Below are 13,397 nucleotides of genomic sequence, written 5' to 3'. Positions count from 1 at the left end.
AATCCTGCCAGTTGTCCCCAGAGGAACAGCAGCGGATGAAATCAATGCATGTCTCAAGAAATCCAATCTGTGGCGAGATGTGCAAACAGTCCATTTGACGACAAACATGCGTGTTCATATGCATGGTGATGAGATGTCAGAATCGTTTGCGCGACTTCTACTACAATTGGGAGAAGGGAAGTTGCCCATTGACAGCAGTCGACAAATCACAATTCCTCCAGACTTTGGCACTCAAGTAAAAACAGTTGATGACTTGATATCAAACGTGTATCCAAACCTCGTGAATAACTTCAAAGATCACAACTGGCTGTGTGAACGGTCAATACTTGCACCCAGGAATTATATTGTCAACAAGATAAACGAGATCCTTGTTGAACAACTCCCTGGCCAAGAGCACATTTACAAAAGCATTGATACTGTTTGTGACATTGATGATGCGGTAAATTACCCCATTGAGTTCCTCAACGAAATGGAGTCTTCAGGAACGCCTCCTCACAAACTGGTACTGAAGGAAGGCACCCCCATCATGCTCCTAAGAAACTTATCTCCACCAAAGTTGTGTAATGGAACCAGACTGGCAGTCAAAAAGCTCATGGATCATTGCATTGAGGCTACCATCATGTCAGGCTGTGCCAGGGGGGAGGATGTTCTCCTTCCTCCAATTCCTATGATACCAACTGACTTACACTTTCAATTCAGAAGGCAACAGTTCCCTGTGAAAATTTCTTTTGCTATGTCCACCAACAAGGCCCAGGGGCAGACTGTGAAGGTTGCTGGCATCCACTTACTCACGCCCTGCTTTTCACATGGCCAGTTGTACGTGGCATGTTCCAGAGTTGGTGCATCCAAGAATCTGTTCATTTTAACCCCGTCAGGAAAAACACACAATGTTGTCTATCCACAGGCTCTCGAATAACGGAGTGCTCCCACCTTCAGCTACTCCTCCCATCAGGTTGCTGACTGAACCTCATTTAATTACCTCAAAACTCTCACTAGCCATCTCTGTGCATGCTTTGTAAAAGCTTGCAGCAACAGAGCACTCCATCAGGATCACATTCGTTGGCATCCAACGATCATAGAAGCTGCTCTGTCTTACCCGCCCCAAAAGGCTACGACATCTCTTTGTGGCGATCCTTTGCTCTAAGGGATTCATTCCACTCGCTGTTGCCTCATCAGGAATTGCTGCAACTCTTCTGGAAGGAGGTCGCACTGCCCACTCAAACTTTCCTGTCCCTCTGGATCTGAATAGACAACAACACCCAGTGTGTAAGATTAGCACAGCAACTGCTGAGCTGCTTCCAAAGTCTAAAGTCATTGTGTGGGATGAGTGTACAAAGACCCACAAGAGGGCACTTGAAGAACTCAACAGCACTCTACAAGACATGAGAGGCTGCATACCTACTACAAGATAACACATTTAACAGTGTAATGTTGAATACTTTTATATTGATTCTAAAATCACTGTATAATACCAAACCCATTGGGTTTGCAAAACTTTACCAGAACAATTATTCACTCAGTCTTTGGTTGTAACTCCACCATTTTGTAAAATGTTCTATTGTTCTACATTATTATTGGCATAAATGTTCACTGTTTATTTCTAAACTGACCTCTAAATGACTGAGATAGTATGTTTTATTTTGCTATTCAACTCACACTGAAACTGTGATATCACTCCTGGGTCACCCACAATCACCTCCCTCCGTCCCCCCCCCCCCGCAATCGCGCTCTCCTTCCTTACCCCCCCCAGTCGCTCTCTCTTTTCCCCCCAATCGCTCGCTCTCTCTCTCTCTCTCTCTCTCTCTCTCTTCCCCCCCCCAGTCGCTCTTTCTCTTCCCCCCCCAGTCGCTCTCTTCCCCCCCAGTCGCTCTCTCTCTTCCCCCCCCAATCGCTCTCTCTCTTCCCCCCACCCGCCCTCTCTTCCCCCCCAGTCACGCTCTCTCTCTCTCTCTCTCTCCACCCCCCCCCGCCGAGTCGCGCTCTCTCTCTCTCTTCCAACAACAACATGCCCTCGAAAAAGCCTCAGCACCGCCGGGCACTTCAGCTAGTTGTATATATTTCAATAGAGGTAGTTGATCTCCCTTGGCATTGCACACCAGGGGGTACAGCTTGACATTGTGCGATAGTGTAAAATGGGTGCTAGCAAATCAGCAGCCTGTTTTACATCTCCCTCAATTTTTATTTCTGTGGAAGGCAATTGAAGTAAAAGTCGAGAGAAATGTAAAACAGGCTGCCAACTCGCTATTACCCGTTTACACAATCGGCAAATTCAAGATCTACCTCAGGGAGTCAAGTCCAAGTGTAGTTCAGGTGAAGCGGGGTTTCATACATTCTGCTCTTGTTTTTATATGGTACTTTATATTTTATATCTATATATATAAATCGGTACTTCTGTCTGTCATTCTGTCTGTCATTCTGTCTGTCATTCTGTCTGTCATCGCGTGTGCATCTGTCGGGCTATGCGCTCGAAAGATACAGGGCGTACCTACGCGCGCGTTACCTCCAAAGAAAGCTTACGCTTCCGAGACGGTTTTAAGCGTATTTACGTTTCAGCCGGGCTAAAATCGCGCCCGCGGTATCCCAAAAACCTTCAACATTCCGCTCATTAGCATTTCATTATCCGCTCATTAGCGACAGAGTGACCTCGAGCTCGACCAATCGTACGCCGGGTTGCTGGCGTGGGCCGCCGGGCCAATCGGTGCTTGTGTGGCCGGGCCTTATCGTTCTGAACCGAGGTGAGTCGCCACCATCTTGCTTCCATTCTTTTTCCTGCTTTCTGCATTTATGAATTTAATGAATTTATTAAATTGTTTTTAAAAAAATCACTCATTTGTAAACCTAACCTGAACATTCTTTTTCCTACCTTTCCCTGTTTTTTTCTTAGGCCTCAAAGCCTGCGCCTTTCTTGCCCAGCCAGGCCCGAGCTAGGTGATTGCGCTTCTGCTAAGCTCCTCACAGCACCCCCCCCCCCCGCCGTGTCACGTTACCCAGGGCAACGGCGTCAGCCACGAGGGTCAGGGTGCGCGCGCAGCAGGAGCAGGTGAGACGCGGCGTCTCTGTTCCGCGCTCGGCGGGGGGGGCGGGGCTCGGCCGCCGGCCGTCTCTTCAGAGCCGCAATCGGGCTCGGCGGGGGGGGGGGCGTGGCTCGGCTGCCGGCCGTCTCTCAGAGCCGCAATCGGGCTCGGCCGGGGGGGGGGGCGGGGCTCGGCCGCCTGCCGTCTCTCAGAGCCGCAATCGGGCTCGGCCGGGGCGGGGCTCGGAGAGCGGGGCTCTCGGCCGGGGGGGGGCAGGGCTCGGAGAGCGGGGCTCTCGGCCGGGGGGGCGGGGCTCGGAGAGCGGGGCTCTCGGCCTGGGCCCCCCCCGCCCCTTCCCCCCCGCCCCCCCCTTCCGCCCCCCCTTCCGCCCCCGCCTTCCCCTTCCAACCCCCCCTTCCCCTTCCCGCCCCCCTTCCCCCCCGCTGCCGCCGCCCCCCCTTCCCGCCCCCCCTTCCCCCCGCCCCTTCCCCCCGCCCTTTCCCCCCTCCCCCTTCCCCCCGCCCCTTCCCCCCCCGCCCTTTCCCCCCTCCCTTTCCCCCCGCCCCTTTCCCCCCCTCCCTTTCCCCCCTCCCTTCCACCCGCCCCTTCCCCCACCCGCTCTCTCTCTTCCCCCCAGTCGCTCTCGCTCTTCCCCCCAGTCGCTCTCTCTCTACCCCCCAGTCGCTCTCTCTCTTCCCCCCCAGTCGCTCTCTCTCTCTCTCTTCCAACAACAACATGCCCTCGAAAAAGCCTCGGCACCGCCGGGCACTTCAGCTAGTTATCTATATATATAAATCGGTCGATCTGTCTGTCTGTCATTCTGTCTGTCATCGCCTGTGCGTCTGGCGGGCTATGCGCTCGAAAGTTACAGGGCGTACCTACGCGCGCGTTACCTCCAAAGAAAGCTTACGCTTCCGAGACGGTTTTAAGCGTATTTACGTTTCGGCCGGGCTAAAATCGCGCCCGCGGTATCCCAAAAACCTTCAACATTCTGCTCATTAGCATCTCATTATCCGCTCATTAGCGACAGAGTGACCTCGAGGTTGACCAATCGTACGGCGGCTTGCTGCCGCGTGCGGCCGGGCCAATCGGTGCGTGTGTGGGCGGGCCTTATCGTTCTGAACCGAGGTGAGTCGCCGCCATCTTGATTCCAAACTTTTCCTTTCTTTCTCCCGCTTTCTGCGTCTTTAAAAAAAACGTTGCTTTTAAAACACATATTGTTTTTAAAAAAAATGATTTAGAAACGAATTAACTTATCTAATCTCATTAATTTTCCTACCTTTCCCCGTTTTTCCAGGTAGGCCTCGAAGCCTCGGCTTCTCCTCCACACCCACGCCCGAGCTAGGCACCTCCTGGCCCCACTCGAAGGCTGCAGGGGCCGGCCTCATCCCAGCGCCACTACCTTACTAAAGGGTGCGCGCGCAGCAGGAGCTGAGACGCGGCGTCTCTCTCTGGCTCGGCCGGGGGGCGGGGCTTGCTGAGCGTCAACGGTTACCCTGGCAACTGGGCCCGCCGGCCGTCTCGCACAGCCGCAATCGGCGGTCTTCACCTCGGAGGGGGGGGCGCGACCCTCGGGGGGGGGCCGCGACCCTCGGGGGGGGTGCGACCCTCGGGGGGGGGGCGCGCCCTCGGGGGGGCGCGACCCTCGGGGGGGGCCGCGACCCTCGGGGGGCCCCCCTCCCCCCTTCCTTCTCCTCTCCCCCCCTCCCTCCCCCCCCGCCCTCCCTTCCCCCCCTTCCCCTCCCCCCCGCCCTCCCCTCCCCTCCCTCCCCCCCGCCATCCCCTCCCCTCCCCTCCCTCCCCCCCCTCCCCTCCCCACTTTGGAAAACAGAGAATTGGGAGTTGATTTTCAGTGTGCCGCGAGGCGGGCTTTCAGGCGTGCGGGGGGTTAAAATCCTGAATTCGGGGGTCCCGACAGCATCCCGCCCAAAACCCGCCTCCATTTAAGTTTCAAAGGAGGCGGGTTCCCGCCCCGCACTGGGACCCGCCGACCTGAGGCAGGAAGGGATTAGTGCCAATTAACTGCCTGTTAACAGGTAGTTAACAGGCAGTTTTTAGCCTAACCCCTATTTTGAAGGGTGTCGTGCGGGATTCCCGACGGCTCCAAACCACATCAGGTTAGAGGAGTTGGGCCGTCGGGTTGAAGGACTTGGAGGGGTCGAGATGTCGGTGTTCAGGTGAGTGATGGGTGCATGAGTGCAAAGGTTAGTGTATTTGGTGTGTCTAAAGTATGTAAAGAAGTTTAAATTACCTGTACTTACCTTTACAGCCTTCCGTCCTCTAGGCTTCGGGAGTCCATCATTCAGCCGGCACAGCAAGCAGAATGGCCACGAGCTGTCAAAAGTGACAGCCTTCAGCTTTCAGTGCCGGCGAGATTTCTAACTGAGTCTGCGTAGAAGGATTCAGGTTAGAAGTAAGACTGTCAGTGTTTGACAGCTTCAAACAGCTGTGAAACACTGATATTTCATCTGTCAACACGTCTTGACAGATGAAATTTCAGTCTGTGACGTCACCTGTTGCCGGGTGGCCCTTAATTGGCCTGCTGAGCCCGCTGGGCGGGCTCAACAAGGTCAATCAAGTGAAAATCGCGTGGATTGGCCGCATCTCGATGGAGGCGGGACTACAACCCGAAAGTTGTAGTCCCGCCTCCTTCCCGACTTCTGAATGAAAATCCAGCCCTTGGAGTTGGTTGGAGCATAGGAATTTCTGTAATACAGGTTTAGGAGTTGGAAGATGCAAAGCTGAGGCAGTACAGCATCACCACTGGCAGGGAGATGTAATTATAGCATGACAAATTTACAAAGGCTTTTTCATTGTTAATGTGGACATAGAAATTTATAATGACAAAAGATGGCACTAAAGAGTGACAAAAACACGACAACAGGAAATAAGCTTATATAGACAGGAGGTTTGCACAGATGGAAGAATTTTAATATATTATAGATATCCATCTGAAAATATAATTCAATATGCATCAACATTATGTTGAATTATTGAAGCTGTAACAATTCACATCTTTGCTGCTGTGTGGAAGTTATTTTGGGCTGTTTCACTTCGCTGCTTCCACACTTCCTCGCCTTCTTCCTGGGAATCCAATTAGAGGTTCAGGTGGACTTGAGCCAGTAGCAGTAATTTTCCAACTGGTTACACTCAATAAGCAGGTGCACACTGAGTTAACTGATCGGGAAAGAGGTTCCATCATGTTGGTTCTACGACCATTTAGCTCCACATCCCGTTTTGCATCAGCTCTTACACCGGGGCAAATAGCTTACTGTTTATAGTATTAAATTAAGGCCAGAATGATGAAATGTCATGTTTTGGGATCGTTTTGACCATTTTTCCACAGATAGGACTTGGTAACTGTAATGAAATCTGTTTGTCTTGCCTGTATTCGTTTGGCACTCATGTATATTACCCTCCCCCACACGGTGTATAGTTTCACTTCCTCTTCCCTGACTAACCTGGAAGGTTCCAGGTCTTGGCTCTTGGCTCCGCCCCTGACCTCTCTTACTTAAAGATCCCAGGATCTGTATGACTCATTCCTGTGAGCCAGTCAGTGTGCTGAGATGTTAGCTCTGATCTTAATGATTAAAAGCCAACTTGTTAAAGTCTATAACTTCTAGTTTTGTGGTTATTGAAGGCACATCAATTTTAATCACTAAAGAATACTAGGATGGATCGACTCCTAAATCCAGACTTGGATCCACATTCTGCTGAAGCATCAAATCAATTTGGACACTGGCTCAAATGCTTCAAACTCTTCGCGAGGGCCTCATCCGCTAGCGAGGTAGATAAACTGAGTCTACTGACTACTCGCGCTAATCATCGGATTTATTCGTTCATCCGGGACGCCACCTCTTACACGGAGGCCATCACTATCCTGAAGGCCTAATACCAGAGGCCAGTAAACGAAGTGTACGCCAGACATCTGCTGGCTACACGCAGGCAGCGACCTGAGGAATCAATGGACGATTTCTTACAGGGCCTAAAGGACCTGGTCCGGGACTGTAACTGCAAGGCCGTGACGGCCAACGCGTACTCTGACGAATTGGTCCGCGATTCCTTCATCACGGGCCTCAAATCGAATTATATCCGGCAGAGACTGCTGGAGAAGGAGGCCTGGACTTAAAAAAGGCAGTAGCCACTGCGCGATCGCTGGACGTGGCCCAGAAAAACGCTGACTCTTATTCTTCCGGCCATGCGGCCCTCACCGCCTCGTGCGCGCCGAGCAGGCCGCCATCTTGGAATCAGCCATCTTCCCCATCCAGGTCTCAGACCAGCTCTACACCGCCGGAGTCCCCACACAGAAGCTCACCCAGGAGTCCTACTACAGCGGCAATGTCTCGAGGCCCGAAATGCTACTTCTGCGGCCAGGCCAAGCACCCCAGACAACGATGCCCAGCGAAGGACGCTACATGCTTCAAATGTAAGAAAAAGGGGCATTTTAGCAAAGTCTGCAGGGGGAATCCGATTTCCAACTCCGTCACCGCCTCGTGCGTGCCGTGCGGGCCGCCATCTTGGGATCCACCATCTTTTCCCGACTCAACGGCCGCCCAGGGCCCAACAGTGGCTTCGATCACGGTGGATCAATCCAGGCCACAGCCGTTGGCAAAATCTATGATGGACATACAGGTAAACGGGAATTTAACGAAATGTTTAATTGACTGTGGGAGTACCGAGAGTTTTATCCACCCTAGCCTGGTACGGCGGCACTCATTAATGGTAACCCCTACACGGAGCAGAATTGCTATGGCTGCTAAGCCCCACACTTCGGACATTTTGGGCTACTGTGTGGCAACACTGACTGTAAAAGGCACGGACTACAAGGATTTTAAACTCCTCGTGATGCCAGAACTCTGTGTTAATGTAATCTTGGGCCTGGACTTCCAGTGCCACCACGAAAGTGTCACGCTAGCATATGGCGGGTCCCAGCCGCCACTCACAGTCTGTGACCTATCAACTTTAAAAATCAGCCCGCCCTCTTTATTCGCTAATCTCGCTCCGAACTGTAGGCCCATAGCGACCAAAAGTAGATGGTACAGTCTGAAAGACAGACACTTTATCAAGGCGGAAGTGGACAGACTCCTGCGGGAAGGCATTATTGAATGCAGTACCAGTCCGTGGCGTGCCCAAGTAGTCATAGTTAAAAATAGCGAAAAGAAACGGATGGTAATTGACTACAGCCAGACTGTTAATATTTATACCCAGCTGGACGCCTACCCTTTACCCCGCATATCAGAAATGGTCAACCAGATTGCGCAATACCGAGTCTTCTCGACTATCGACCTCAAATCCGCGTATCACCAGCTCCCCATTAGAACGGAGGGCCGCCCATACACTGCCTTTGAGGCGAACGGACGCCTCTACCATTTTCTCAGAGTGCCCTTCGGGGTAACAAATGGGGTCTCGGTCTTCCAACGTGAGATGGACCGCATGGTTGACGAGAATAAACTACAAGCTACCTACCCCTATCTGGACAATGTCACTATCTGCGGGCACAACCAGCAAGACCACGATCTGAATCTTGCGAGATTTTTAAAAACTGCCCTAAAGCTGAATCTAACCTACAACGAAGACAAATGTGTCTTCAACACAACCCGTCTCTGTATCCTCGGCTGTGTGGTGGAAGATGGGGTAATTGGACCGGACCCTGACCGATTACGCCCCCTAAAGGAACTGCCCCTGCCACACAGTCCCAAAGCTTTAAAAAGGTGCCTGGGATTTTTTTCGTATTATGCCCAATGGGTGCCCAATTACTCTGATAAGGCCCGACCCCTCATTAAATCGACGTCCTTCCCACTATCAGCTGAAGCTCGGGAGGCTTTCACCAGTATCAAACAGGACATTGAAAGGGCTGCACTGTGTGCAGTGGACGAAAGCATTCCCTTTCAAGTCGAAAGCGATGCATCAGACTTTGCCTTAGCTGCGACCCTCAATCAGGCTGGGAGACCTGTGGCCTTCTTCTCCCGAACCCTTCAGGGACCTGAAATCAGGCACTCTTCTGTCGAGAAGGAGGCACAGGCTATAGTGGAGGCAGTGCGGCACTGGAGACACTACCTAGCCGGCAAACGTTTCACCCTGCTCACCGACCAGCGGTCGGTGGCTTTCATGTTTAATAACAAACAAAGAGGGAAAATCAAGAATGACAAAATACTCAGGTGGAGGATCGAACTATCCACGTTCGACTATGATATTATGTACAGGCCGGGAGCCCTTAATGAACCCCCAGATGCCATATCACGGGGAATGTGTGGCAGCATTCATACGGACAAATTACAGGGTCTCCACAACGACCTCTGTCACCCAGGGGTCACCCGACTATACCATTTTATAAAGTCCCGCAATCTGCCCCACTCCATCGCGGAGGTCAGGGCAATGACCAGAGCCTGCCGCACCTGTGCGGAATGCAAGCCTCGTTTCTACAGGCCTGACCGTGCACACCTTATCAAAGCCATACGGCCATTCGAGCGCCTAAGTCTGGACTTCAAGGGACCCCCTTCCCTCTGCCGACCGTAACGTATACTTCCTCAATATCATCGATGAATATTCCCGCTTCCCCTTCGCCATTCCCTGCCCAGACATGACCAGTGCCACGGTCATCAAGTGTCTCTGTAATCTATTCTGCATGTTTGGCATGCTGAACTACATACACAGCGATAGGGGGACGTCATTTATGAGTGACGAACTGCGCCAGTTCTTGCTCTCAAAGGGGATAGCCACTAGCAGAACCACTAGCTACAACCCCCGGGGTAATGGGCAAGTGGAAAGGGAGAATGCTACTGTTTGGAAGGCTGTCACGTTAGCCTTAAAGTCAAAAGGCCTTCCGACCTCCCGCTGGCAGGAAGTCCTCCCAGAAGTGCTCCACTCCATAAGGTCTCTGTTATGTACAGCCACTAACGCTACCCCTCACGAAAAGATGTTCGTTTTCCCCCGGAAATCCACCTCGGGCATATCTCTACCCGCGTGGCTGACGTCTCCGGGGACAGTACTATTGCGGAAGCACGTGAGAGGCCATAAAACGGACCCCCTTGTGGAAAAGGTACAGCTCCTCCATGCAAACCCTCAGTACGCCTATATCGAATACTCTGACGGGCGAGAGGACACTGTTTCCATAAAAGACCTCGCTCCCTCGGGGAGCGGAGAGAACGATGAGAGACTACCCGAGGAAGACCTACACCAAAAAGAGACAGGACGCCCAGAGGTATCAATACCCAACTTTAACCTGGAGGACACTGCAGATAACCTGGAAGACACTGCGGAGGCCCGGACAGCGGAGGAACCAGAATCCACTCCCCTAGAGGCACCCCAACCGGCTTTGCGCCGATCACTGAGAACCGCAAAACCTCCTGACAGACTCACTTATACCAACTTTTAAGAAACATCACCCCGATGGACTAAATCTAAAGAAGGGGTGAATGTAATGAAATCTGTTTGTCTTGCCTGTGTTCATTTTGCACTCATGTATATTACCCTCCCCCACACGGTGTATAGTTTCACTTCCTCTTCCCTGACTAACCTGGAAGGTTCCAGGTCTTGGCTCTTGGCTCCGCCCCTGACCTCTCTTACTTAAAGATCCCAGGATCTGTATGACTCATTCCTGTGAGCCAGTCAGTGTGTTGAGATGTTAGCTCTGATCTTAGTGATTAAAAGCCAACTTGTTAAAGTCTATAACTTCTAGTTTTGTGGTTATTGAAGGCACATCAGTAACAAAAAGAGTTACTTTCAAATGTTGCATTTTTAAAGCTAAGTGCTGTGGTGTATGTGCCTTTAAGAGCCCCTGTGTACTGTAATGCCGGTAGTGGCCACTCTGGCTATATAAGCCTGTATAGTGTCTTGTATCTTTTAGTTCACCTCCAGACTTTGTTCAGTAAACACCTGTAAACCAACTCCTGCATTCCATGTCTCCATTAACACACGGATACAACAGTGGCAACGAATTGGAAATGGACTTACCTGCAATTCGGCAGCACCTCAAGGAGATCGATTCCTCAGACGAAGGTCGAAGAAACAAAAAAAATAAATAAAAAAACAGTGGTTTCACCAGCTAGCCGGGCTGGTGGCAGGTACTGCAATAATCCTTCCTGGGCGGCGGGCTGGGGCTCGATCGGCTGGCTCTGCAGCGGGGCCGAGCAGCGAAGGCGGAGGCAAACAGAGACGGAGGGTGGAGCACTCGGGAGACGGCCAGCGCTGCAAAGCAGGTCGGCGTTCGGACCAAGCAAAGGGAGGGAAAAGTCCCAGAGAGTCCGGCAGGAACGAGTCTCCAACTATTAAAAAAAAAAAATCTGTATAAATAAAAACCGCGTAGAACAGCGTTGTCAGCAGCGGCAGCGGCGGGAAAGCACAGGAGGCGCCATTTTTTCTCGGCAGGGAAGAAAGGAAAGCGCGGGAGGCACCATTTTTTATTCAGGATGCCTAAGACTGGCAATATTACTGCTTTCGATAGTGATGTAGAGGACTGGACCACATATGTGGAAAGAGTGGAGGTATATTGCACAGCGAATGAAATAGAGGATGATAAAAAGGCATCGGTACTTCTAAATCTAATGGGCGCAAGGACATACGGGCTGTTACGAAACTAAATCACTCCAGCCAAACCGATGGACAAGAATTTTAAGGAAATTGCTGATACCCTACAGGAGCACTTAAACCCAACACCGCTGCTGATAGCGGAACGATTCAAATTCTTCAGGAGGAATCAGCACAAGAATGAAAGTAACGCTTATTACCTCACCGAATTAAGGAAGCTGTCAAAGCACTGCCAATTCGGGGCAGGACTGGCAGATTCTCTTCGAGACAAATTCGTCTGCGGTCTCCTAAGTGAAGGAACACAGAAAAGGCTACTTTCTGAGAAAGATTTAACACTGGACAAGGCTTTCAGTGTGGTTGTAGCATACGAAGCAGCAGCAAGAGGAGCTGCAGAGATACAGCAAAAGCCACAGGACTTCGGCACCCATGAAATGACACAGGGTTTCGAGAGATGTTATCGCTGCGGCAGATCCACCCATGACCAGGGGGACTGCTGGTTCAAGAACAAAGCATGCAGGCAATGCGGAAAGAGGGGACACATTGCACGTGTATGCCGATCTGGAAACAAAAAATCCACTGACAGAAAAAAAATCAATGAGGAAAAGTACAGAAAGGTACAAATGATGACGGACAGTAGCTCCGAAGACCAGAAGAGCGATAGCGACTCCGGAAACAAGAGACTAAGCTGTCTCAAATTACATAATGCAATTGCCAAAGAAGATTACCAGACCATTTGGGTTACCCTCACGATAGCGGGGTCCCCAGTTAAAATGGAGCTAGATACAGGATCAGCTCTGACCGTCATAAGTCGACGGGATTATGAGCGGCTATTTCCGCATATACCTTTGAAAGACACATCCATTATCTTGAAAACATATACGGGGCAGAAAGTATACCCCAAAGGAAAAATAAGGGTGCCTGTTGTATACAACGGCAAGGAAATACAGAAGTTGTATTTATACGTTCTGCAAGATGGTGGTCCACCGCTGTTGGGACGTGAATGGATCAGGAAGATACGTTTAGACTGGCACTCCATTCAGGCACTGACGGTGACCAGTAAGAGAAAAAATGATGATGACATCATACCTGAACGATTAAAAGACATCTTGGCCAACACCAAAGAAGTGTTTCAACAGGAACTAGGAACCTTGAAAGGCGTCACCGCCTCAATAAAAGTGGAAGATGCGGCAATTCCCAAGTTTTTTAAGGCACGGCCGGTGCCATACGCAATTTGTCCAGCAGTCGAGGCAGAGCTGGAGAATTTGGAAAAGGCAGGTGTGTTATCCAAGATAGATTGGAGCGAGTGGGCAACACCCATCGTCCCGGTCATGAAGAAAACGTTGAATAATGATAAATCTGAAGAACAGAGAAAAATTCGCATCTGTGAGGACTTCAAGGTGACTGTAAACCCGGTCCTTCACACGGTACAGTACCCTCTTCCGAGGATAGAAGATATTTTCGCCTCACTATCCAGAGGGAAACGTTTCACCAAAATTGACTTGGCACAGGCATATCTACAAATGGAGGTTGAGGAGGCCTCTAAAAAGTATCTCACAATAAACACACACAAAGGCCTGTACCAGTACAATCGACTGGTTTTCGGAGTAGCATCAGCTCCAGCTATCTGGCAAAGAGCTATGGAGCAAGTCCTGCAAGGGATTCCGGGAACTCAATGCTACCTAGACGACATCCTTGTAACAGGAGAAAACGACAACGAGCACCTTGCCAATTTGGAGCAGGTGCTCACTAGGCTGAGGGAACGGGGCCTACGAGCAAATCGCCCCAAGTGCGAATTTTTCCAGAAACAAATATCATATTGTGGCCATGTCATTAACGAAGAAGGGTTGCATAAGTCAC

This window comes from Somniosus microcephalus, chromosome 9, assembly GCF_052327205.1.
Source record: "Somniosus microcephalus isolate GS21.2 chromosome 9, FLI_Smic_1.0, whole genome shotgun sequence".
NCBI lineage: Eukaryota > Metazoa > Chordata > Chondrichthyes > Squaliformes > Somniosidae > Somniosus > Somniosus microcephalus.
The sequence above is the reverse complement of the archived record's forward strand: the minus strand, read 5'-3'. Positions refer to the sequence as shown.